The 23,162-nt window shown below is 51.2% G+C and overlaps 1 long non-coding RNA gene across 1 annotated transcript in view; it reads left to right on the forward strand.

Annotated features, from left to right (window-relative positions):
- Positions 1-22,369, forward strand: part of LOC109117876 — a 23,797-nt gene extending 1,428 nt beyond the window's left edge. Inside the window, exons 2-5 of the long non-coding RNA XR_002025192.2 lie at positions 11,376-11,605; positions 13,544-13,635; positions 17,786-17,901; positions 21,991-22,369. This is a non-coding gene — a long non-coding RNA (uncharacterized LOC109117876). The remainder of the gene's footprint in view (positions 1-11,375; positions 11,606-13,543; positions 13,636-17,785; positions 17,902-21,990) is intronic.
- Positions 22,370-23,162: the final 793 nt, after the last annotated feature.

The raw sequence follows: 23,162 nt of genomic DNA on the forward strand, positions 1-23,162 counted from the left end.
GCGGGCGCCGCCGCCGATTGCTGAAATGCTGGACAGCTCACGACCATCGAGCCGGCCTCCTGGGCCGCTTGCTGGCTAGAGCGGCACAGAGCCTGATGTCCACAGCGCCCTCCGCAGCTCTGGAGGGCCGCCCTCTGGAGAGGAGGGGCGAGGCTTCCAGGCAGGACATTGCCCCAATGGAAAGTGTGTCTCGTCCCTTGCGGCTGGCGCGCGCCAGCTCTGAGAGAAACCTGGGGTCAGGGAGGTTATTAATTTTGGATCTGAGAACATCACTAGGTATCCAGAGTCCTTGTCAGGACTGTTCACGCAGGTGGGAGTCCGACTCGGGGACACCCCCAGGACGTCTCGTCGTTGTGTTTCCTGGAGGCTGGACAGAGGTCGGGCTGTGTGTGGGGATAATCCAATAGGGAGAGGATTTTGAGAATGGAATTGCTGGGCCTTCCGTGTTGCTGAGTTCAAGGCACCATTTGGTTAATCTCAGAGTGACTTTGGGAGCGCGACCCGTTTTTGCCTCTTGGGTGAGGCTGAATGCGGGGTGTTTAGGAGGGTGGGCACTGGGAGCCCGAGAAATTTCCCTAGTGGAAGCCAGGAAAGTGCAGCCTAGAACTGGAAGAGGGGCCCCCCAGGCCGCAAGTGCAAAGCACAGCTTCGCTCCTTTCAGAGGTGTCTCCAAGGGTTGACCCAGGAACTGGGCTAGAAGTGTCTGAATAGACCGGAAGGGGCCGGACAGATGCACGAGCATGCAGACTTTTTACTGGCTATTGAACTCAGGGCCTTAGCAACTGAGCTACATCCCAGCCCTTCTATTTTAAAACAGGGTCTCACTAAGTCACTAAGTTGCCTAGCCTGGGTTTCATTTTCGATACTCCTGCCTCAGCACCCCAGAGTGCTGGGATTACAGATGCCCAAGTTGGGGTTCAGCTTTTAAGAATTTGCATGACACTGAGCACTGCGCTCAGATCTCTGTGTGTCTTTTGTGAGTCTGTATGGGTCTGAGTCTGTTTTTGTATTTGTGTCTTCTTGGGGTCTGTATCTGTGTGTGCTCTCCTCCCTTTCCCCTCTTCTTTTGGCCAGATTTCCTTGCCCACCTGTCTTTGAAGTGTGTGCGTGTCTTTAGGATTTTCACAGTTTGCAGAACAAAGGTTGAAGATAGGGAAGAGGGGTGGGCTAAGCTGCTGCTGCCAGTACAGCAGCCCCAGAGCCCCCAGGGCACGTCCTCAGCTGGTCTTCTGTCTTCTGGCTGCATGAATATTTCATCTGCAGGGGCTTTGGGTGGGCAGAGCACCAGTCAGCTGCCCCCTCTGCTGGGCTGTGCCTCCTAAGGCAGAGCGGGGAGCAGGCAGATCAAGGGCTGGGAGAAGAGCCCCAGAAGGCCTGCGGCTTCTCCTTGCTTGAAGTGTGTGCGTGATGTGTTCAGAGGGGTGGAGGAGACGTGGTGTGTTCAGAGGGCCAGGGAAACAGGGACGTGGCACCCTCCCATCTCATTCCTTAAACGAAACTGGCTTCCTGGGACCTTGCTTACCACATTAACTTGGTTCCTGATCAGCCTCGGCTTCAAGTCTTTTGGAGCCAGTGTCTGGGAAAGCTGCCCCAGCTGGGCACAGTGCTCCTGCTCTCCTTTTGGCTGTCTCTGCAGCCCGTGTTTCCTGGGCTAAAGCTGGAGCTGCTTCAGAGAACAGGACATGGGCAGTGGTGGGGGTGGTGGGGGTGTGCTGGCTAGCTTCAAGCAAGCCTCTGAACCACCTTGGGGTCCTTATTCCACCAAAGATGAGAGAGAGGCAGGCTGTCTCTGTGTGCCTGGGCTCCCACATCTCTTGCCCTGGCTCATGAGGATAGACCTCTTGCTTGGTTTCCCTGTCCAGCCTGCCAAATTTCCCCCAAAATGGCTTCTAAGCTTGTGTTACTCATTTCAACAAATGGCGCCATCTGTACTGCTTTCTCTGCCTTTCCCTGGGCCTTAGAAGGCTGACCTTTGCACAGAGGTCACCCAGGCATACCCAGAGGCATAGAGGATGGCAGGAGAGAGCAGCTGGGCTTTTTGCAGTGCTTTTCACTTGGGGCCTGGGGGCCCCTCTTCTAGTTCTAGCCCAGCTCTGGCTTTCAGTTTCCTCTCTGTGGCACTTGAAGCCAAGGGGCAGCGACAGCTCCCCACAATGTCTTCAGCTGCTTCTCTTGCCGCTGTTGGCCCATTCTTGGGTCCCACCTGCACTCTGTGAGTCCCTTACTTAGACTTTGGAGGGTACTGTCTATTTCCTCCTGGGTTCTGGCCCCACAGTCTGGTCTCCTAGTCACAGCCCCCCTCTTCCTCCCTTCTCTGTAAAGAACTTCACCCCCGGGAACTCTCCCTTTATCCTCAGCCCCAGAGTGTCTGTCTGGACCCAGCCTGGAGCCCACCCCTCTCCGTCCCCTGTCCCCCTGAACCTCAGAGGACTGGTGGTCAGTGGACCCTTCCAAGACCTCCTCATATTAAGCAGTGTCTCTCACCCAACAGTTTCCCCTCTTGACTTCTTTAAAAAACTTTTTTTGGTTGTGATAAAATATGCATAACATAAAATTTACCATTTTAAACACTTTCAGTGCACAGTTCAGTGGAGTTAATTACACTCACGCTGTTGTGTGCAGCCAGCCCCACCATCCATCTCCCCAAATTTTGCTCTTCTTCCCAGGCTGAGACTCTATCCTTTAAACCCTAACTCCACCTCCTTCTTTCCCTCAGGCCCTGGTTTACAACATTCTACTTTCTGCCTCCGTAAATCCGACACCCCTGGGGTCCTCGTATAAGCAGAATCACACAGCGTGAGTCATTTGTAACTGGGTTATTCCATTTGGCATAAGGTCTTCACAGATCATCCACATTAGGGGATAGGACAGAATTTCCTTCTTTTTAAAGGCTGAATAATATTCCATTGTACAGATAGACCATGGTCCGCCCATTCATCTGTTGATGTGTTTTGGGTGGCTTCCATGTTTTAGCCATTGTGAATGATGCTGCTGCAAACATGAATATACAAATATCTGGCCAAGTCCTTGCTTTCAACTCTTTTGGGTATATGCCCAGAAATGGAATTGCTGGGTCATATGTTAATTCTGTGTTTAATTTTCTGAAGAACTGCTGAATGGTTTTCACGGTGGCTTCATTGTGTATGTTCACATCAGCAATGCAAAGCGTTCTGATCTCTACATTCTTGCCAGCATTTGTTGTTTTCTTTCCCTCCTGTCTTTTCTTTTTTGAAATAATAATCACCCTAAGGGTATGCAGGAGCACCTCTCTTAGTGGCACAGAGCATCTTCTCGTGTGTGTACCAGCCTTCTGTCTTCTCGGAGGACTCTTCCTAACTTTTATCTTATTACCACCTGTCTTGCACCTAACCTCTGTGTTGGTTCTGTCTTCGAGCTCTAGACCTGAGAGCTGCACGGCCAAGGACCTTGTTGATGGCTGCGTTCCCAGCTCTAGCTTCTAAGCAGATGCTCAGTATTTGTTGGCTGGACATCTGCTCTGAATGCTTTCCTTAGCCCCTTCTCAATCCATCTTCTTCCTAGCCTCTCTGGCCAAAATGTGGTCTGTGTGACAGCCTGTCATTTGTGTTGTGGGAATATCAGTGCCACGAATAAGGTTTCTCGAAGGAGTCTCTGGTCAGGGATTCAGGCTCAGCACCCTGTATCTGGGATGGATTCATGCTGTCTGCTTTCTCTGCATTCACATACTCCACTCAAACTGTCCCTAAATTTGTCATTGTCCATTTCCCCTGTCCCTTCCCTGTACCTATATACTGGCTGTCCCCCCATTACCTCCCCCACTTCCTCTTGTGCCGCCACACCCATTTCCGGGGCCAACACCACTCCCAGGCAGGCCCCCAGCCCTGGGCCTGCTGAGTCCTTCTAGAACTCCCTCACCCAGAGGCAAGAGGAAGACAGACCTTTGATGGGAGGCCAAGCCAGGCTGGTGTCCTTCCCTCGCCAGAGAGCCCAAGCTGGGAGAGTGGCTCACAGGGGCCTTGACCCAACAATTGGCTCTTCCCCAGCTCTGGGTCCCCCTCTGCCATTTTGTGTCTAGATCATGAGCTCCATCAAGCAGGGCTGGGTATTGTTGATCTCTGTATCTTTGCTTCACCACAGAAGAGGCAAGAATCATTGCTTGAGCCAGGTGTGGTGGTGTGAGCCTGTAACCACAGTGCTCTGGGAGGCTGAGGCAGGAGCATCACAGGTTTGAGCCCAGCCTAGGCAATTTAGTAATGTACAGATTCTGTCTCAAAATAAAAGTTTAAAAAAAGGCTGGGAATGTAGGTCAGTGTTAAAGCTCAGTCCCTAGCAGCAAGAGAAAAAGGAATCACTACTTTTATTTTTTTGAGACAGGGTCTCACTATGTCGTTGAGACTGACCTGGAACTCACTATGTAGCCCAGGCTGGTCTCAAACTCACAGCGATCCTCCTGCCTCAGCCTCCCGAGTGCTGGGATTACAGGTGTGGGTCACCACGCCCAGCTTAGGAATCATTACTTGGTGTATTAAATTGGCTGATTTTATATTTGTGCCTCCAAATGGTTCTTTGTCTCTCTTCCTCCTCCTCATCCCCAATGAATCTACTCCAACTTTCCTTGTCTCTTTCCAGTTGGTGTGATGCAGACATCCACCTGTAGGGCAATGCCCTCAGAGTTGGCTATTCTAGTGCTTCTCAAGTGTTTCCACAACCCTGTGCATGAGAGTTGCCTCAGTACTTGTTGAAAGTGTGGATACCTGAGCATTGATGGAGACCACCCCAAGCAAGCTGCAAATTTATAAACTGACTTTTCATATGAAATGTTTGAGTCTGGCACTTGGCCCACAATAGCTTGCCTGAAAAGCCAGCAGCTGGTGTGTGGGAAAGGAACAACTCCCCATGCCACTGGTCACAGTGGAGGTCTCGATCTGCGATGCTGTGATGTCTTGGATGGCAAGACAGCAGTGCAGCTAAGGGCAGCATGACTCGTATGGATGAACAAATTAATGCATGGGAAGGCAAGAGAGATAGGCATAAAAATTAATCCATGGGAAGAAACAAATTTCCCATTAATCTATGAGTTGTTCTTGCTAGAATGTCTTGTTGTTTTGTTGCTAGACCCTGCTCACACCACTGTTCTTCACTTTATTGGTCCCCGCACTGCCTGTTACCCTTTCTAGAAGCTGTGTGTTCAATAGTGGCCAGCTCCAGGAGACAGTTTCTTACCCAGATAAGAGCTTTGATCATCCTGAGCCCCCCATTTATCTTTTTTAATTCTGCTGCTGTACCCTTGGTCAGGTGATTGGGAGTTTTTGCAGCTTCCAATATAACCTCACTCTAGACCTGCTGTAATGGCTAGCTAGTGCTGTGTAACAAACACTCCAAAACAGAATGACTTGTACTAGATCTCACAAGTTTGTGGGTTAGGAATTTATGCAGGGCCTGGCTAGGTGACTTATGTGGTGGTCCAGTGGGGCCCCTTGGTAGTTTTCAGCTGATGAATGGGCTGTGGGCTGAAGGGTCCAGGATACCTTCACTCACAAGTCTAGGGCCCAGTGGGGATAGCTGGGGGTTGGGCTCAGCTCAGTCTCGCTCCCTTTCTAGGTAGGCCTGGGCCTCTCCAAGGTGCTCCACTGCTCACTTCGTTCAGCTCTAAGAGTTTTCCGAAGGAGAGGAATAGAAGTAGAAGTCACCAATTTACCTATTTCTCTCTCTCCCCTTCTGTAGTACTGGGGATTGAACCCAGGGCCTTGAGCATGCTACCGTCTCCATCCCTTCATACAATTTTTAAAAAGTTTGAGACAGGGTCTTGCTAATTGCCCAGGCTAGGCTCAAACTTGTGATCCTTCTGCTTCAGCCTCCGAGGTAATTAGGATTACAGGCCTGCATCACTATGCCTGGCAGAACTCACCTTAATCTCTTAAAGCATGGATTTAGAAACTGCCATGACATCACTTTCCCCACTTTGCATTGGTCAGAGCAGTCACAAGCCCCACCCATACTCAAACCGGGGGTGTGGGGGTGTGGTGTGGTGGGGAGGGAATCCATTGCCTGATAGAAGGAGGGTCAAGGAGTTGGCAGCTACTGTAGTTTGAGTGTCCCGAGTTTATGTGCTGAATCCTTAATTCCTCAGTGAGGCACTGTTGTAAGTGGAGCTCGCAGAGGGCTGCACAGTCTTGAATGGATTCATGGCTTTCCCCAGGGAGCAAGGGTTTCCCCTCTCACACACCTGGATCGATTATCGCGAGAGCTGGTGGGTTACTGAAGGGGGCTGCTGCTTCTTCCTACACCCAGTTGTCTTTTTGCTTTTCTCCATGAGACGAAGCAACACAAGGCCTGCCCCAAAACTACAGTTGCCAGGGCCATACTCCTGGGCTTCAAACCTCCAGAACCATAAACCAGATAACAGTTTATCTTTTTAAAAGAAAACAGGTACTGGAGATTGAACCCAGGCCTTTTGCACTGAGCTACATTCCCAGCACATTTTTCAAATTGTGCGACAGATCTCACTAAGTAACTGAGTTGCCTAGGCTAGGCTCAAACTTGTGACCTTCCTGCCTCAGCCTTCCAGAGTGTTGGGATAACAGGTATGCACCACCATGCCTGGCTAACCTCTATTCTTTGTCAATCTCCCAGTCTCATTATTCTGTTACAGCAACAGAAACTGACTGAGGCAGTGGTTGTGTAGCCCATTGCACCTATGGAGTCTTATTCTTGGCTGTAGACCTGCCCCTGCACATGTGCCCCAGAGCGCCTGCTTCCGGTCCCAGCTCTTCTTCCGCTTCCGGTGAGCCCGGTGCACTGATTGTTGCGCCCACTACAGGCACGGTGTTGTCAAGCTCACCCGTGATCACTGGCCAATCCCTGTCATTCCTCCCCCTCCCCACAGACACTCTTGTGGGCACACGTGTGTGAGGCAGGACCATGGCAGGTTCAACCCTGAGCTGCCAGTGTGTGTTTGCCAAAGACCCTGCGAGGGGCACACGGTAGGTGTTGAATTACTGCTTGATCCTAATTTCACTCGACAGAATGGCCCAAAAGACAAAAATAATCCCTTGAACTTCTATGCTGGTAGACTTTGTGCAAAGCCACCCAGCTCACATACACAAGAGCTCACAGCCTGAGGCCACCTGGATTTGCTGGCAAAAATGAATGAGTGAAGCTGGATGTGGTGGTGCATAACTGTAATCCCAGCACTCTGGGAGGCTGAGACAGGAGGATCACAAGTTTGAGCCCAGGCTGGTTGACTTAGTGAGACCTTGTCTCAAAATAAAACATAAAAGTGGCATAAAGTAGCTCAGTGCAAAGGCCCTGGGTTCAGTTCCCAGTGGCAAAAACATAAAGTCTGGCCATGGGCTTGGGAAGGCATGGCCATTGTCTTCTCTATGCAAGTGGGATGGAGATGGGGCAAGACCCTAAAATGTTCCGCAGGAGCAATCTCAGAGGTCCCCCTGCAGGGAGAGTCCCGGGCAGGTCCGCAGGGTGGGAGGATGTATCAAGGTTGTAGGGCTTGGAGTCAGACCCAGGCCATAAGTCCAGATTCACTACTTACTAGCTGAGTGGACTTGGGCCAGTCATTTAAGCTCCACTGAGCCTCAGTTTCCTCTTCTGTCGAATAAGCCTGATAATACCTGTCTCTGGCTGTTAGGAGGTGCTGAGTGAGGACTGTTTTTCTAAGCATTAGCAGCGGGACAGCACTTGGAAGGGCTGGATGTGGGTTAAGGGCCAGGGGTAATTTGATGTCTGATATCCAGAGTGACAACACTGGACCCCGAGTCCCTCCCCTGCCCAGATCTGAGCCTGTCCCCCTTTCACCTTCCATTTGCCTCCTTGCTCCCCCAACAATTCCCAGTGCCCTTCTGAGCACAGACTATTTGTGTACCACCAGGGATCACACCACCTCTTCCTCTTTGCACCCCTCTCTGCGTGGCGCCCCGGCCTCTCCCCTCCATTTCCTGCCCCTCCTCCCAGCACACTGCTCTCTCTGCACAGCCTGGGAAATTGAGGAGTCCCTTGTGGCAAGCAGGCAGGGCTGACCTTGAAGCAGATCTTTAATAAAAAATGAGCAGAGGCGCAGGCTCCCCTGCTTGCCTCCCCTGCACTCCTGTCCCTCCTCCTCTCCTCCTGTGACTCCATCAGAAGTGCCAGGCCCTGGATTAAGAATTGATTTCATTAGAAGGTCTGGAAGGCTTCGGATCCCCAGGATCAAGGAATGGAGTCTAGGGGTGGATAGGAGGGGAGGGGGCTACATGCAGAGGCTGTGGGCTCTGCGAGCTTCTGCCTTAGAGCTTTATGTGGGCCTCCCTCCTCCCCCAAGGAAGCCTTTCACCCTCCCAGTGGTTCAGCCCCATCCAGGGCCTCGGATCATCCTAGGGATCAAGTCCTGACTGACTCAGGCCTTTCCCAGCCTGGGCCGGAAGGTGATGTCTTTGAGAAGCACTGTATTCCAGCGACCTCTAATCCTGTGAGGTGGCCATGACTGTTCCATCTCACAGATGAGAGCACGGAGGGCCCCTGTCCCAGAGCTTGCCCATAGCCACCAGTCCATAATCGCCCCCGGCAATGAATTGAATACATTCTTGGATGAATTTGCAAGTGAATGAACGAATGAATGAATGAGAATTCATTCCAGTGAGTAAATGAATGAAGCATGGAGTCAGTGAACTCCACCTGCCAGGACAAAGGGACCATGTCCTCCCTCCCCTTAAAGTTCTGAGTGTGGAGTTGTCAAGGTGACGAGAATGTCCAGGGCCTATGTCTCCCAGCGCTACGTGATGGGGCCGTGTGACAAAATCTCACCAAGCAACGGAAGCAGAGGTGACCTCTTCCTGGAGAAGCCACCCAACAGGCATGTGAGCCCTCTCTGCTCTCTTCTTCCATGGACCACACGACCCTAGGAGGCTGGCCCCTGAATCGTCCCACCAAGTCGAGCTGCCTGTCCACCGGGACTGCTAGAAAATGAGAAATAATAAGTTGGAGCCAGCCATGGTGGTGCACAACTGTAATCCCAGCACTTGGGGGGGTTGAGGCTGGGCAATTATAAGATTGAGCCCAGTTTAGGCAACTTAGTGAGACCCTGTTTCAACATAAAAATACAAAGAGCCTAGGCCATAGCTCAGTGGTAGAATGCCCCTGGGTTTGATTCGCAGTACTGGAAAAATTGGAATATATCCCTGAAATTTTGGGGTTTATTTGTTGTAGCAGCTAATTTGCCCTGACAGGCACGCATGCACACACACAGAGAGAAGTGATTTTCTGTTTGTTTGTCTGTTTGTTGTTGTTTTTGGTATCAGGGATCAAACTCAGGACCCTCTGCTTGTGAGGCAGCACCACTGAGCTAAAATCCCGAGCCGCCCCCTTTTTGAGGCAGTTTTTGCTATTAGTTCAGGCTGCCCTTAGACTCACTACTCACTATGTAGCTCAGACCCTTGAACTCGGGGATTCTCCTGCATCAGCCTCCCAAATGCTGGGATTACAGCTGAGCATCACCACGCCTGGCACACAGAAGTGAATTATTTCTCATCAAGCTGTGTCTGGGCTGAGGTCCTCCCAGCCTTGAGCCAGGGAACTTGGCCAGAAATCCATCAGATGGGGGCTGTGATGACCCTGCCAGGCATCTGTGACTTCCATCCTTTGCCTGCCAGCCTTGGGAACAGGCTCCTCACCTTATGGATTCCTCTCCATCTCCCATCTCCCAGGGGAGAGTTAAAGTTGCTCCTGGCTTGGGGCAGGGACTCAGGCATTGGAGTAAAAAGTGACCACAGATACACTCATCTATGGTGTGACAAGGCTATCCTCAGGGAAGATGACAAGATGGCGGATGTTTTGTCTCGGTGTGGGTGCTGGGCACATGGGTGTGCTCAGTCAGTGATAATCCATTCAGCTGTGAAAGTGTGATCTCTACACTTTCTGTGTGTACATTGTTTCTCAATTAAAAAAAATTCAAAGATAGACATGCCTGTGCATGTCTATACTCCCCGCACTCTGGAAAATTGAGGCAGGAAGACTCAAAGTGTGAGTGCTGCCTGGGTAACTTAGTGACTTAGCAAGGCTCTGTCTCAAACATAAAAAAATTGAAAAAAGGTCTGGGGCTGTAGCTCAGTGTGAAGGCCCCAAGTTCAGTCGTCAGTGCCACCAAAATTAATTAGTTAGTTAATTAGTTAAGTTTTAAAATGTCCTGAAGAGGGAAAGTTAGGGCAGAGAGAAGGTGTGAGAAGCAGCATAGGGACAAAGGAATGTTGAGCAGAGGGCAGAGGTTGGCCCTGGTCCTTCCCCTGTGGCTGGGGCTCGGACCTCTCTGTCCTCCCTGGGCAGGTCCCCTGGGCCGTCACCTGCATGTCTGCACCCCGAAGTCCCATACTGGGCCCCTCCTGTGTCCAGGTCGCTGTCCTGGATCCCTCAGCCATCACAAGCCAGCAGTGATCCCTCCTCGGAGGCGTGGAACACTCACACGCTCAGGCCCACATGTCTGCACCGAGGACAGGGCAGGTGGGGAGCGGTGGCAGCTGAGGCTGCCTAGGAGGTGACCCAGTTTCTTCTCCAGCACCCGTCTGCCAGCAGAACAGATTCAACACCTGAATCTACTGCACACGTTCAGTCTCAGTGCACGCGCTTGCACACACACACACACACACACACACACACACGCACACTCCTGACATGAGTCTCATCTCAAAGCCACATGCACAGTCTCACACACATGGCCCCATGATCCACCTGTTCTATCCGCTCCTCTACACTGCAAGCCCCAGGAACGTCTACATCCTTTTCCCTTGTGATCCACCAAATCCGAGCCATACTACATCCGATGGGGTCCCCCTATGCACAGCACGTACTCTTACATAAACACGCCCTCGCATGTGAGTATCCATGCACAACTGTGCCCACCCACACCTGGACCCTGGGACAGACAGAGCTGCCGCAGCCACACTGATGGAGCCCCAGGTACCCAGAGATGGGAGCAGATTGACAGAGGGTACCTTTGTGGGGTGCTAGCCTGGCCCCATCTTCTCACCATGCCTTCCCTGACTGTCCAGAGGCCCTGCCTGAGCTGTAGGAAGCCCAGCTTTGGTGTGAGGATGAACGGCAAGTACACCTTGCCGGGACCTGTGAGAGGCCACTAGGATTTGCTGGATGGGGGTGGCAGCAGAGCCTCTGGCAGTTCAAGGGTCCCCGGACTGCACCCTGGGCCTGCCTGCTCAGAATTCTGGGGAGAGGGTGCAAGGCTTGGGTGGGACGGGGAGAGCTGGGGCCCCCTGCGCATGCAAGAGTCCTGTACGGTGCATTGAATTCTGTGCTACCCAAAGCCTCCAGTCACTCACAGGGCTGCAGGGCCCCTTGTCCCAGCCCGCCTTGCCCTAAGGGCTTCTCCAGGATCTGAGAGGCAGAATTCATTCCAGGAGTCAAAGGCCAGCTCAGACAAAGGCCAGCTCAGAGGCCTGAAGGCGGCAGCACAGTCCTGGTCCGTTGCTCCACTTGCTGTCCCGGGATTCCTGGCTCTTCATCTTCTGCGCCCCTCCTCGAGGGCCCCTTCCTTCCCTTGCCTGGCCGTGCCTTCCTCTCAGCACTGAAGACCCTGGTCTCCATGGGAGGAAAATCACAAAGAGTCTTCATTTATTGAGTACCTACGGTAACTGTGTGCTTTGGGTAATTAATCTTAGCAAGCCTGGGAATGGGAATTACCCTTTCTGTTTCACTAGTGCAGAGAGGTTAAATAATTCGCTCAGAATCCTCAGAAGGAGAATAAGGGGCAAAAGTCTGGGATCTGGCTGGGTGTGGTGACACATGCCTATATCCTGGCATTCTGGGAGGCTGAGGCAAGGAGGATCGAAATTCAAGTCCGAGGTAACTTAGCCATTTAGCTAGACTCTGTCTCAAAATTTAAAAATGAAGTCAGGGATTTGGCTCAGTGGTTCTGCCACCTGCCTCGAAAGTGCAAGATCCCAAGTTCGGTCCCTGGTACCAAAAAAAAAGATAAAGCACTGAGGATGTAGCTCAGTGTGAAGAGCCTGGTTTCAACCCCCAGCTCAAAAAAAAAAAAAAAAAAAAAAAAAAGAAAGAAATTATGGGCTCTGGGGTAAGCTGACTTCTTGGCTCTCCATGAGGGCATCTTTCAGGATGGCCTGGATTACTCCGGCCCCACTGGACTCCTCCCTCTGGAAGGCCATCCTGTACTGGAAGTGTGAAGTCAGATTCATAACAGCACGGTGCCGTTAATAATGCAGCTTTGATAATTCATGTTCTGTCTCAGTTTTTGCTCCACCCAGTGCCTTCTGTGTAGCTATGTGCTTTAACTCCTTGCAGCTATTCATATTTGCTCTGAACCTTGATATTTTCTTCCTCCCCTCGCCCTCCCCCCTTCTTCTTCCCCTCCCCCCCTTCTTCTTCACTTGGTACTGGGGATCGAACTCAGGACCTTGTGCTTGTGAAGCAGGCAGCAGTTTCCCCTTCTTCTTCTTCTGTTTCTGTTTCCTTCCCCACTCCTCCTCCCTCTTTTGTGATACTGGGGATTGAACCCAGGACATTTCACTGAACTACATCCTTAGCCCTTTAAACATTTTGAGAGAGCATCTTGCTAAGTTGCCCAGGCTGGGCTTATACTTGCAGTCCTCCTGCCTCAGCCTCCCAAGGGGCTGGGAGTACAGGTGTGCACCACCACACCTGACTAAGCCTTGTCCTAAGCAGTGCCAGCTGGGATGTGGATGGTCCCATATGCTGGTGTGGAGCACTTCTGAAGAGATGTGCCTATGTGGAGGGGCCTGGCCTAGTTCCCTCTGCTCTGTGGCCAGAACATTCCAGCATTGAGTCCATGTCCCCTCCCTGTGGCTGCTGGGACTGTCCCATCCCCTCCAATGCCAAGCTACTGACCCTGTTCAGGGCTCAGCAGTGATCCAGGGTGTCAGGGAAGGCCAGGCCCCTTCTGACCCTGAAGTTCTGTTCACTAATTGTCCCTGCCTCACAGCAGGCCCAGTGGGCTCCCAAACAGAAAACCACCTGAGAAGGGCACTTTGGGATAAAAGAATATGTTATTAGCTAGGTGTGGTGGTGCACACTTGTAATTCCAGAAGTCTGGAGGCTGAGACGGGAGGATCCCGAGTTAGAGCCCAGCCTGGTCAATTTACCAAGCCCCTGTCTCAAAAAATAAAAGGGCTGAGGATGCGGATCTGTGCAAAGACCCTGGGTTCAGTTTCTAGTACCACCTTTTAAAAATGCTATTGAGGCAGAGTATTGCAATGGGAACACATGTGTCAGAGTGAACCACGGATCTATTCAAAGAGGGTGAGGCAAGGGGGAAAATGAGGATTTCATGGGATATTTTGAAGCAATAGTCTGAGGCCACAGTGATTAATGACAAGAGTGTCATCAGTCCAAGGTTGAGCAGATGGTTGCTGGGCAGATGTCCTTGTGGAACTTTTGTTTAAGGTTGTGATGGCCTCCATGCAGGCTTGTGGTTCTGGCACAAGCCAGCAGCCCTTCCTTCCTATCCACCTGGCTTTATCTGCTTTTTGTTAGGATTGTCACAAGTGACTCCATTTTTATTCTGATGGCGGTCAAATTTCCTTCACAGGGTGAGTGGCCTTCCTCAGAGGCCTCCTGCGAAGCTGGGAGGTGCCACAAGATGCTTTCTGCATGGTCACCTCTAGGGTTTGCTCTGAACAGGTGAGAGCAGCATGAACTCGAGGGTCCCATCTGTCTCTCTCTCTCCTGAGCCAGGTCTTTGACCCAAGTCCCAACCAGCCTGGAGTATATGGGTGACTACTAACACAGCTTCTGGGGCCACCTCACCATTCAGGCCCCCACCACCCCCAAGGACACAGCACATATGCACCATGTGAGCACCATACACACAGTGCCCATCAGACACACCTTGTCTGCTGTGGCCTGGACAAGTGTCCCCAAGCCTGTGTGTGACAGGTATGGTCCTTAGCATGGCACCACAGGCAGGTGGTAGAGCCCTCAAGTAGTTCCTAGGGGTCCTAGGGTCACTGGAAGGACCCTAAAGGAGACTGTGAGGTCCCGGTCTCTACCTCTTCCTCTCTGGATTTTCAGTTTCTGGCTCATGAGGTAAGTGGTTTTCTTTGCCACTTGCTCCTGCCATGATGTACAGCTATTGCCAGAGACCCAGAGCCATGGAGACACCTGACCATGGGCTGGAACCTCCAAAACTGTGAGCCAGAATAAACCTTTTCTCTTTATAAGTTGATGGTCTCAGGTATTTTATCATAGTGACAGGAAGCTGACAGAACACCCATGCACATAGCAAATACACAGACAGAGAGGTATCATGCATGTATGAACACATACATATATACCACACACACACACACCATACACCAAACATAGACACGACACACACATACTATCATATCACACACACCACACACAGGTCGACACCGCATAGCACATACAGGCACAGGAACACCACATACACACATACCACATACATCACACATTTACACGTACACAACACACACACTTAACACACACACAGAGTCACCCCTGCCTGTGAAAGGAACACTTCCGGTCCCCTACCCATCCTGCCCTGCCACCTCCTGGCTGGAGCAGAGTTAATCTCATTATTGACCTGGGCCCGCCTGGCTCTGGCGCCCAGCCGGCTAGGAGAATAATGAAACCAGCAGGAGCCTGGAAGACGTGCACAGGGCTGAGAGGAGCTATTTTTAGATGGTGAGGTGGGATTGCAGTGAGGCTGGCAGCTTAGGGAGGAGGGGACCATACATTATGATAGGGTTGAGGTCAGGGGGACAGGGAACCCTGGCTGGGCATGGCCCGTCCTGAGAGGGACCAGGCCAGCTGGGGACTCTTGGGAGAGCTAGACAGCAAAGGAGAGGGGCTTGCCCTGGCTGACCAGAGTGGGTCCCACTGGCCCCGGAGACTGAGGCGAACGAGGCCCTGAGGGCTCTGGGCCAGGGATGATTGGTGGGGTGAGTGTGACATGGCTCTAGGATGGGCAAAGAACAGGGCTGTGGTACACACCTGTCGTCCCAGAACCCTGGGAAGGTGAGGCAGGAGCACTGGGCAGAAAGCAAGACAACAGGCCCAGAGACAGGCCTGAGGCTACTTGAAAAGCAAAGAAAACAGAACTTTCCCCCCTTTTCTTTGCTTCCTTCATCGTTAACTAGAGATCCAATTCACACAAGACTGGGGCTTCAAACTTTAGTCCCGGAGGCTGGAGCTTCCTCTGCCTGTGCTGAAAAGGGCCAGGGCCTGTACAAAATCCAGACGGGTCTGGGACAACCTCAGGGGTCAACAAACTAAACAGGAACCTTCCACCTAGGGAGTAATCAGGACGGAAGGGTCAACACAGCCCACTTCCTCCTACAGGAATAATGATCTTGGAGGAAGCGGAGGTTGTTCCTTGAAAGATCCAGTTCATCATAAAAATGTGGCCTGGGGTGCCATCTTGGCATTGCCTGCTGTCATGCTTGTAGGTGTATTCTCCTCTCTCTCTCTCTGAAAATCCATCATTTTTGCAGTAAGCCCTATCTATAATCTATACAATGGCCTATATGTCTGTTCTGAAACCTTTCCTCAAGGACACAAAGAACCAAGGTGTGGCACTGGTTCTTCATGGTGTTAGGACTTCCAGGGGTTAGGTCCCAGCTTTCAGGTGACAGGAGGATTGTGAGTTTGAGCAGTGGTGACCGGACAGCCTGCCCCCAGTACCACAGACAGTCAGATGCAGACGCAGACACATGGGGTGGGAGGTGGGTGGGTTGGCTCTGTCAGGCCCCTGAGAGCCCCCAGTGGGGCTGTGCTTTCCTGAGGGTACATAAGCTCCTCTGTGAATGGCTGGTTACCTCCATCCAGGCCCCCATCCCGAGTAGAGTGCCACCAAGATGCTATCACCAGCAGGGGCTTGGTAGGACCTTCCATGTCCCCCACCCAGCTATGGCGAAGCCCAGAAGACACAGTGTTTAGTAAGTCAGGAATCCAAGGACTCTAAAAGTCACTTTCAAAAGATAGGGGCCACCTGGAAATGGAGGGAGCTCTGGGGACCACCAGGATGCCTAGGAGGTGACCTTGAGCTCCTTGAAGTTGCAAGGCACTTTGTTGAAGGGGAAAACACCGAAGGCAGACTTCTTGGGTTCAAATCTCAGCTCCCCTTACTTCCCATGTGACCTTGGACAAATCACTAAAACTGTGTTAGTCACTATTCCATTGCTAGTAAAATACCTTGCATACATAGTTTAAAGCAGGATACTTCAGCTTATGGTTTCGAGGGATTTAGTCCATGTCTTTCTGGCTCCGTTGCAAGTACACCACAGCAGAGTGGCTTGGCAGAGGAAAGTAGCCCCTCTCATGGCGTCCAGGAAGCAGAGTGAGAGGGAAAGAGCCCAAGAGAGGAAGGGGTTGGGGATAAGACATATCTTCAAAGGCACAGCCCTACTACCTCCAGCGGGGCCTCACCTCCAAACAGCCCACTTGGGCCATGAGCTCATCCATAGGTTAATCTATCAGTGAACTCAGTGCCCTCATGATCCAATCACCTCTCTATGCCCCAGCTCTGAACATCACTGTCCTGTGGATCAAGACTTCAATACATGGGTCACCGGGGGACACGTCATACTAAAACCGTACCATCTTGATGCCCATCACCTCTGCGGGCATCCAGTCCCTGGGCTGGAGAAAGGAGATGCTAACTGTGATGAGAATTAAGGGGGGCACAACCTGTAAAACACCCATGAGGGGGGTACTCATTTTCTAGTGGCTGCAGTAACAAAATGTCTACACATCAGTGGTTCAAAACAACTCACCTTTATTATCTCAGGGTTCTAGAGGTCAGAATTTTTGAAATCAAGTTGTCAACAGGGCTGGTTCCTTCTGGAAGCCGTCAGTTTCCCTGCTTTTCCAGTTCCCAGAGCTGTGTGCATTGCTAGGCTTTGGCCCTTTCCTGCAATCCAGCACCTTTGAATCACTCTCTGGCCTGCATAATTTCCCAACTCTGACCCTCTCCCTCTCTCATGATGACCCTTGTGATTGCACTGGACCCACTGAGATAATCTAGGAGAATCTTTCCATCTCAGATCCTTCATCTCATCTACTAAGTCCCTTTTATTGCATAATGTTACCTGTTCACAGCTTGCCGAAATTAGGACATGGTCATATTATTTATTATTTATTTTTTAAATTTTGTATTACTGGGGATTGAGCCCAGGGTTTTGCACTGAGCTGGATCCCCAGCCCTTTTTTAAGTTTTTTTAAAAAATTTTTATTTATTTATTTATTTTGGTACTGGGGATCGAACTCAGGTAACAGACAGGTGCCTGAGTATAAGGTAATTAGGGCACTGGGTCTAAAATGTTCCCCCACAGTCTCCTGTGTTCAGAGGTGGGGCTTTCAGAAAGTGAGTGGATGATGAAGCCTCTAACTTCATCAGTGGGTTAATCTACTGATCAGATCATAGTTTGATGACATGGTGAAGAGGAGCTAGGAACTCAGGAGGTGGGGCCTGTTTGAAGGAAGCAGGTCGTGGGGTATGAGCTTGGGGCTGTTCTGTCTCTGGCCCCTTCCTCTCTCCTCTCTTTCCCACTCTGTTTCCTAGATGCCATGAGGTGTGCAGCTTTCTTCGGCCACACCCTCCTGCCAGATGCTTTACTTCACCACAAGCCCAGGAATGATGGAGCCAGCTGACCATGGACTGGAACCTCTGAAACCATGAGCCAAAAGAAACTTTTCCTCCTCTAAGTTGTTTGTCTCAGGCATTTGGTCACAGTGATGGAAAACCGACTAACATAGAAGGGACAAAAGTCATTCTCACGAGACCCTGATTTTTTTTTTTTTCCTTCAGGGAGAGGGTTGCTGTAAAAGAGCAAGACTGACCTCCCCTCACAGGCATCCTGTCTCACCATGTGACCTCGTCCTCTCTTTACCACTTCTACAATAGTGCTACCACCATGTGATGCAGTAAGTGCCCTCTTGTTTGGACCATAAGCCTCCCAAAGTTCGGACCTAACAAAACTCCTTTCTTTACACATTACCTAGCCCCAGGTATTTTGTTATAGTAATGAAAAATGGGATTCATAACAAGTAATGCCCACTGCACATTCTGATCTTATTAGGAGGGACTTCTCACTGTGCCATATTCAACTGTGCAGTATGAATTGATTTGCTGGGGCTGCTGTAACAAAGCAGCACAAATTAAATGGCTTAAACAAGAGAAATGTGTTGTCCTGCAGGGCTGGAGCACAGAAGTCCGAAATCAAGGTGATGGCCAGATTGGTTCCATCCGAGGCCAGTGGGGAGAATCTGTTTCTCATCTTTGCCCAGCTCTTGGTATTGCTGATGATCCTTGGTGTCCCCTGGCTCACAGAAGTGACACCCCCATCCCTGTCTTCATCTTCACATGGTGTTTTCCGTGCACATGTCTTGTCCAAATTCCCCCTTTTCATAAGGACACCAGATTAGGGTCGTTCCCACATCTGCCTGACTTCATATTCATGAATTTCATCTGCAGTGACCCTGTTTGGGACTTGCTGGGGCTTAGGACTTCAACATGTGCATTTTCAGGAACACAATTTAACCTGTCACACAAAGTACATAGAGTTAAAAGTTGACAGCACTCAGCTGGGTATGGTTGTGCATGTTGTAATCTCAGCATTCTGGGAGGCTGAGGGAGGAACATCACAAGTTTGAGCCCAGCCTGGGCAACTTAGTGACTAAGCAAAATCATCTCAAAACAAAATGATATGGAGATGTTGCTCAGTGTAAAGGCCCCAGCTTCAATCTGCAGTAAAACCACACACACACACACACACACACACACACAGAGGGCACTCTATACACAATCCACATCCCCAAGGCAGTTTCCTCCCCAATTCTAGAAGTTTGTACCATGCTCTATTCCTTCAAGACCTTTTGTATGCATTTATTTTGAAATATCAGCATGTGCTGTGTAGGCCTCTGCCATACTGAGAATCATAAAATACACGTGTGCTCATCTAATAGGCTTGGGGTAGCTTTTAGTGTGATTTGTATTTCAATTACTAGAGAGTTGGGGGTGGGTGAACTCAGTGGGGACGCCCTAAAGTCCAGCATTTGGACCCCTGCTCTGGCTGAGCCTGTGTGGGGGCAGCTCTGTGGGTGTCCTGCTGCGGGTCTGTAATTTTGTCTGGCTCCTGAACTTCTTCTTTTCTTTCTTTTTTCTTTTTCTTTTCTTTTTTTTTTTTTTTTTTTTTTTTTTTTTTTTTTTTTTTGCTTGTTTTGTTTTCGATTTTTGAGACAGGGTCTTGCTGTGAAGTTCAGGCTGGCCTTGAACTCACTATTTAGCCCAGGCTAGACTCAAACTTGCAGGCATCTTCTTGCCTCATCCTCCTGAGTGCTGAGATTACAGGCGTGTGCCACCATGTCTGACCTGAACTTTGGTTTTTCTTCACAAAAGATGCTGGTCCATGGTGGTATTAAGATAATCACCAGAGGCACTTGGGCACTGGTCAGTGGGCTTGAGAGACCCCACACTGCTGCCAGAGGTTACCCCTTTACCATGTGGGGCCAGGGGGTCCTCAGGGAGGGACGGCAGAGTGGGTATTAGTCTGATATGGCTCCATCTCATCACCAGATCAGCTGTCTTGGTGCAAGCCAGCTCCCAGTCAACCCACCTGGCCCTCCCTCCTGCCTGCCCTGGGATGACCTCACTGAGCTTGATGTAGAAGAGTGAAGAGGAGGAAAAGCAGAAAGCATTTAGTTTGCCTCCAAGCAGTTCAGTGGAAGGGGCCAGGACATGCAAGCAGGGGAGGATGTGGAGGCTCTTAAAGTGGGTTGAGGAGATCATCCCCATTCCAGAGAAGCCAGCACCAGGAGGCCACAGGCCCAGTGTCTGGCAGGCACTGTCCTCAGAGGCCAAAGGATGGACCAGGCCCCAGCCCCAGGAAGGAGGAGCTGCTGCAGACTCAAGCCTGCAGTGCAGGTTGCCTGGTTAAATCATCACCAGGTACAATCTTGCTTCTCTTGAGGGGGTCCCCGCTGACTTTGAAGCTCCAGGCCCTGCTTCCCAACCCACCAGACCCAGAAGCTGGTTACCACAGCCTTCCTTATTCGCTCCCACCTCTCTTCCCCGCCTGATGGCAGCTGTCGCCTCCGCCTGGATGAGCCAAGAGCAGACAGCACCGGGAGCGGATTTGGCTCTGGAATGTTAATCTCACCCAGCAGGTGACCCAACCACGCCTGGGAGCTGTGCGCTGCGGCAGCCTGTAGCTCCCTCTGCAGGCCAGAGGGAGAATTGCAGGAGAGGTCTGGCCGCTGGACCAGGTCCTCATCATGAACGTCAGGGTCACGCTAAGTTGTCTGTGCAGCTCCTTTGCACATAGGATTCAGTACTTGGCTCTTCTTGTAATTACCCATCTTGGCTGTGCCTTCCCAAGACTCGGCAGCAGCTTCTTTGCAGGATCAGCTCACTGTTCATCTAACTGCCCTCATTGTGGGTACCCCACCTGCTCCATCCCCGCCTTCACTTTCTCTCCAAAGACTGGTCCTTGGCTTTGACAGCCAAAGGCCTCAGCCACCTCATTTAGTCATTAGCACCATACACACAATCACTACATTTTGTTCTTCACCACGAGGGCCAGGAGACAGGCGGGAGGTGGCCAGAAGGCCTGGATGGCCGTCTCTAGTGCCAGCTGGGGAGGGGGCTAATTGGAGCTTCAAAGCAGACACTGGGTGGCTAACCCGTGCCCACAGGGACAGGTGGCTGACGGGCTTCCGGGGTGGAAATGGGCGAGAGATGCTGAGGAGTTTCCTCCATTCTCCATGTTATCCCTTGCCTCCTATTCACTGCCACCCCATTGCTGGCCCTCTGAGTGCTGTCCCCAGCGTCCCTGCCTCCAAGAGGCTGGGCATTTTCCAGAGCTGGCTGAAATGCAGTCTGAGCTGCAGCCCAGGCTCACATGCCTGCATGCCTCATGTCACAGCCTGCATGCAGAAAGACCTACCTTGTTGCAGTTTGTGAGGCCTTGGGGTAGGATCACGACACCATGCTGCTCAGCACTGTTCCCTTCATCCACAGGACGAGGGCCAAGCCCTTTAGTCAGCCAGCAAGACTCTCCCTAGAGCAACCTGCAGCCTTCATTGTGGGACCTGGGCTGCAAGTCAACTGTATAAGTCCATTTTAGGTTCAATCCCTTGAGCCCATCCTGCCCTCCTTGCCTGCTGAAATGCCACCCAGCCTGCAGGGCCACCTAGCTTTCAGGGCCAATGCCATCTTCTCTTCCTGGGTAGCTTGATGGGGGCAGTCCACCCTAGTTCTTACTCTGAGACATTCAGAGATAGCTTTGTCCTCTCTGGAGTCCTGCAGTACTTAATCTGCATTTTTCTTGCTGAGTCTCATCGACCTGACCTTCGCACAAGCCTTGAAACGCAGGAGTGGATTCAGAAGGAGAAAGAGCTCCAGAGCAGCTGGCATCTCTGGAATGTGGATCACCCCCACCACCTCACTTGGTATCAAGAAGAATCGGGGGTGCTTTAGGGTCTGAGCTTCCCCTCCAGACTGCTAGATCTGAGCTTCCCATGGGGAAGGGAGGGCCTTATGAGGCAACCCTGGGAACCAATGAGCAGTGACCACGCTAAACTAAGACACTTGACCTCTTTGGTCCTAGGTCCTGCCTGTCAGGGGGCTCCAAGAATCGCACAAATAGCAAATGCACCCCAAATAGAGCTAGCATAGAGCGTCTCATAAAAGTACAAGCGAAGTTCAAAAGAGCGATGTGGAGTCATGCTCGTTACAGTAGTGGAAATCTTAACAACCTTATGGTTCACACTACAGATTATTCAGGACAAGGAAAATATGTTACGTCTGGTGAAACTGTCAGGTGTGGCTCATCTCCAAAAACAGCCCAGTCCCCCAAAACCAGGCCACCCAGTGCTCCTAGCCTTGTGCGGCCCCTCTCACCTGCACCCGGCTTCCCTGTGACTTGCTTAACCAAGAGGTTGGGGCCCAGCTGAGGCTGGGCTAGCTCAAGGTCTAGGCCTTGGGCACCAGCAGCTTCTGCTTTTCTATTCCAGGAACCCTGCACCACACACCTTCTTTAGAGGCCTGAGACTGGCAAGGCCAGCTGTGCCACTACCTCTCAGCACTGGCTGTAACTTGGAGGTTCTAGCCCTGTTCAGCCCAGCGCAGTGACCCCGGCCTGAGCACATGGTCCATGGAGCAGAGCCACTCATCTGAGCCATGTCAACTGCAGAACCCTAAGACATAAGATGGCTTAAGAGCAACTTTGCGGTAGCAGTCACACAGCAGGTCAGGCTAAAAATGCTTGGGAGTATGGTCTCAAATCACAAACTACATAAAGCGAAGAGGAATAATTACTATCAGTGATTACCTTTCTGCTTTGTTTTCAGCTACTTCTCAGTTTTTATGAAATGAGCATGTATCACTTAAGGAAACAATTGTCACACTGCATAAAATCTCCTTCAATTTTAGTTTTAAAAAGACCCTAGGGCCGGGGATTTAGCTCAGTGGCTGCCTGCCTCACAAATTCAAGGACCGAGTTCCATCCCTGGTACCAAAAAAAAAAAGACCCTGAAGACTGCTGGGGTGAATGGGTGTCCACCACAGGCACACCCTACCACACCTGATGCAGGTTCCATCTCAGGACCAGAGCTTTGCTCCTGCTTCAGAGGCCACAGCTTCTGGGGACTTGACTTGCTCCAGCACTGAAGGAAACCCCAATGTCCCTACGAAGTCCTTCCTTTAAACCTTGAAGCAAATCTGAAACCCCCATTTTATGGGGACAGCTAGCCTGATGTCCTCAATCTTGAGGCAGCTGCTGGTGCTTTCTTTGCCCCTCCCTCATCCCACCCCGCTTTTTGGCAGCTCAGGCTATGGGCTGTCAGAAGAGAGGGAGGGGGTACCAGGGGCAGCTTGTGCAGAAGACTGTGCTACCGGCCCAGCAGGAAACGGTGCCTGGATTAGCTGCTGAACTCAGCACCTGTGAGGGTGAAAGAACACCAGGGAATTGGGTGGGGAGTCGACCTTATCAGACCACACACGGGGACATTAAAGGTACAAAAACCAGGGCTGGGAGGAGCAGGGACTGACAGACTGCATTTTATGCTATTTCAGAAATAAGGGGTTTAGATTTTCTTGAAGCTATTGATGCCTCTAATATTTAAATAACACCTTGTTCCAATCTGTAGTGAAAGGTGACAGCCAATCCAAAGTCAGCTCTGTCGGG

This window comes from Fukomys damarensis, unplaced genomic scaffold (genome assembly GCF_012274545.1).
Source record: "Fukomys damarensis isolate Sample0158 unplaced genomic scaffold, DMR_v1.0_HiC HiC_scaffold_17, whole genome shotgun sequence".
NCBI lineage: Eukaryota > Metazoa > Chordata > Mammalia > Rodentia > Bathyergidae > Fukomys > Fukomys damarensis.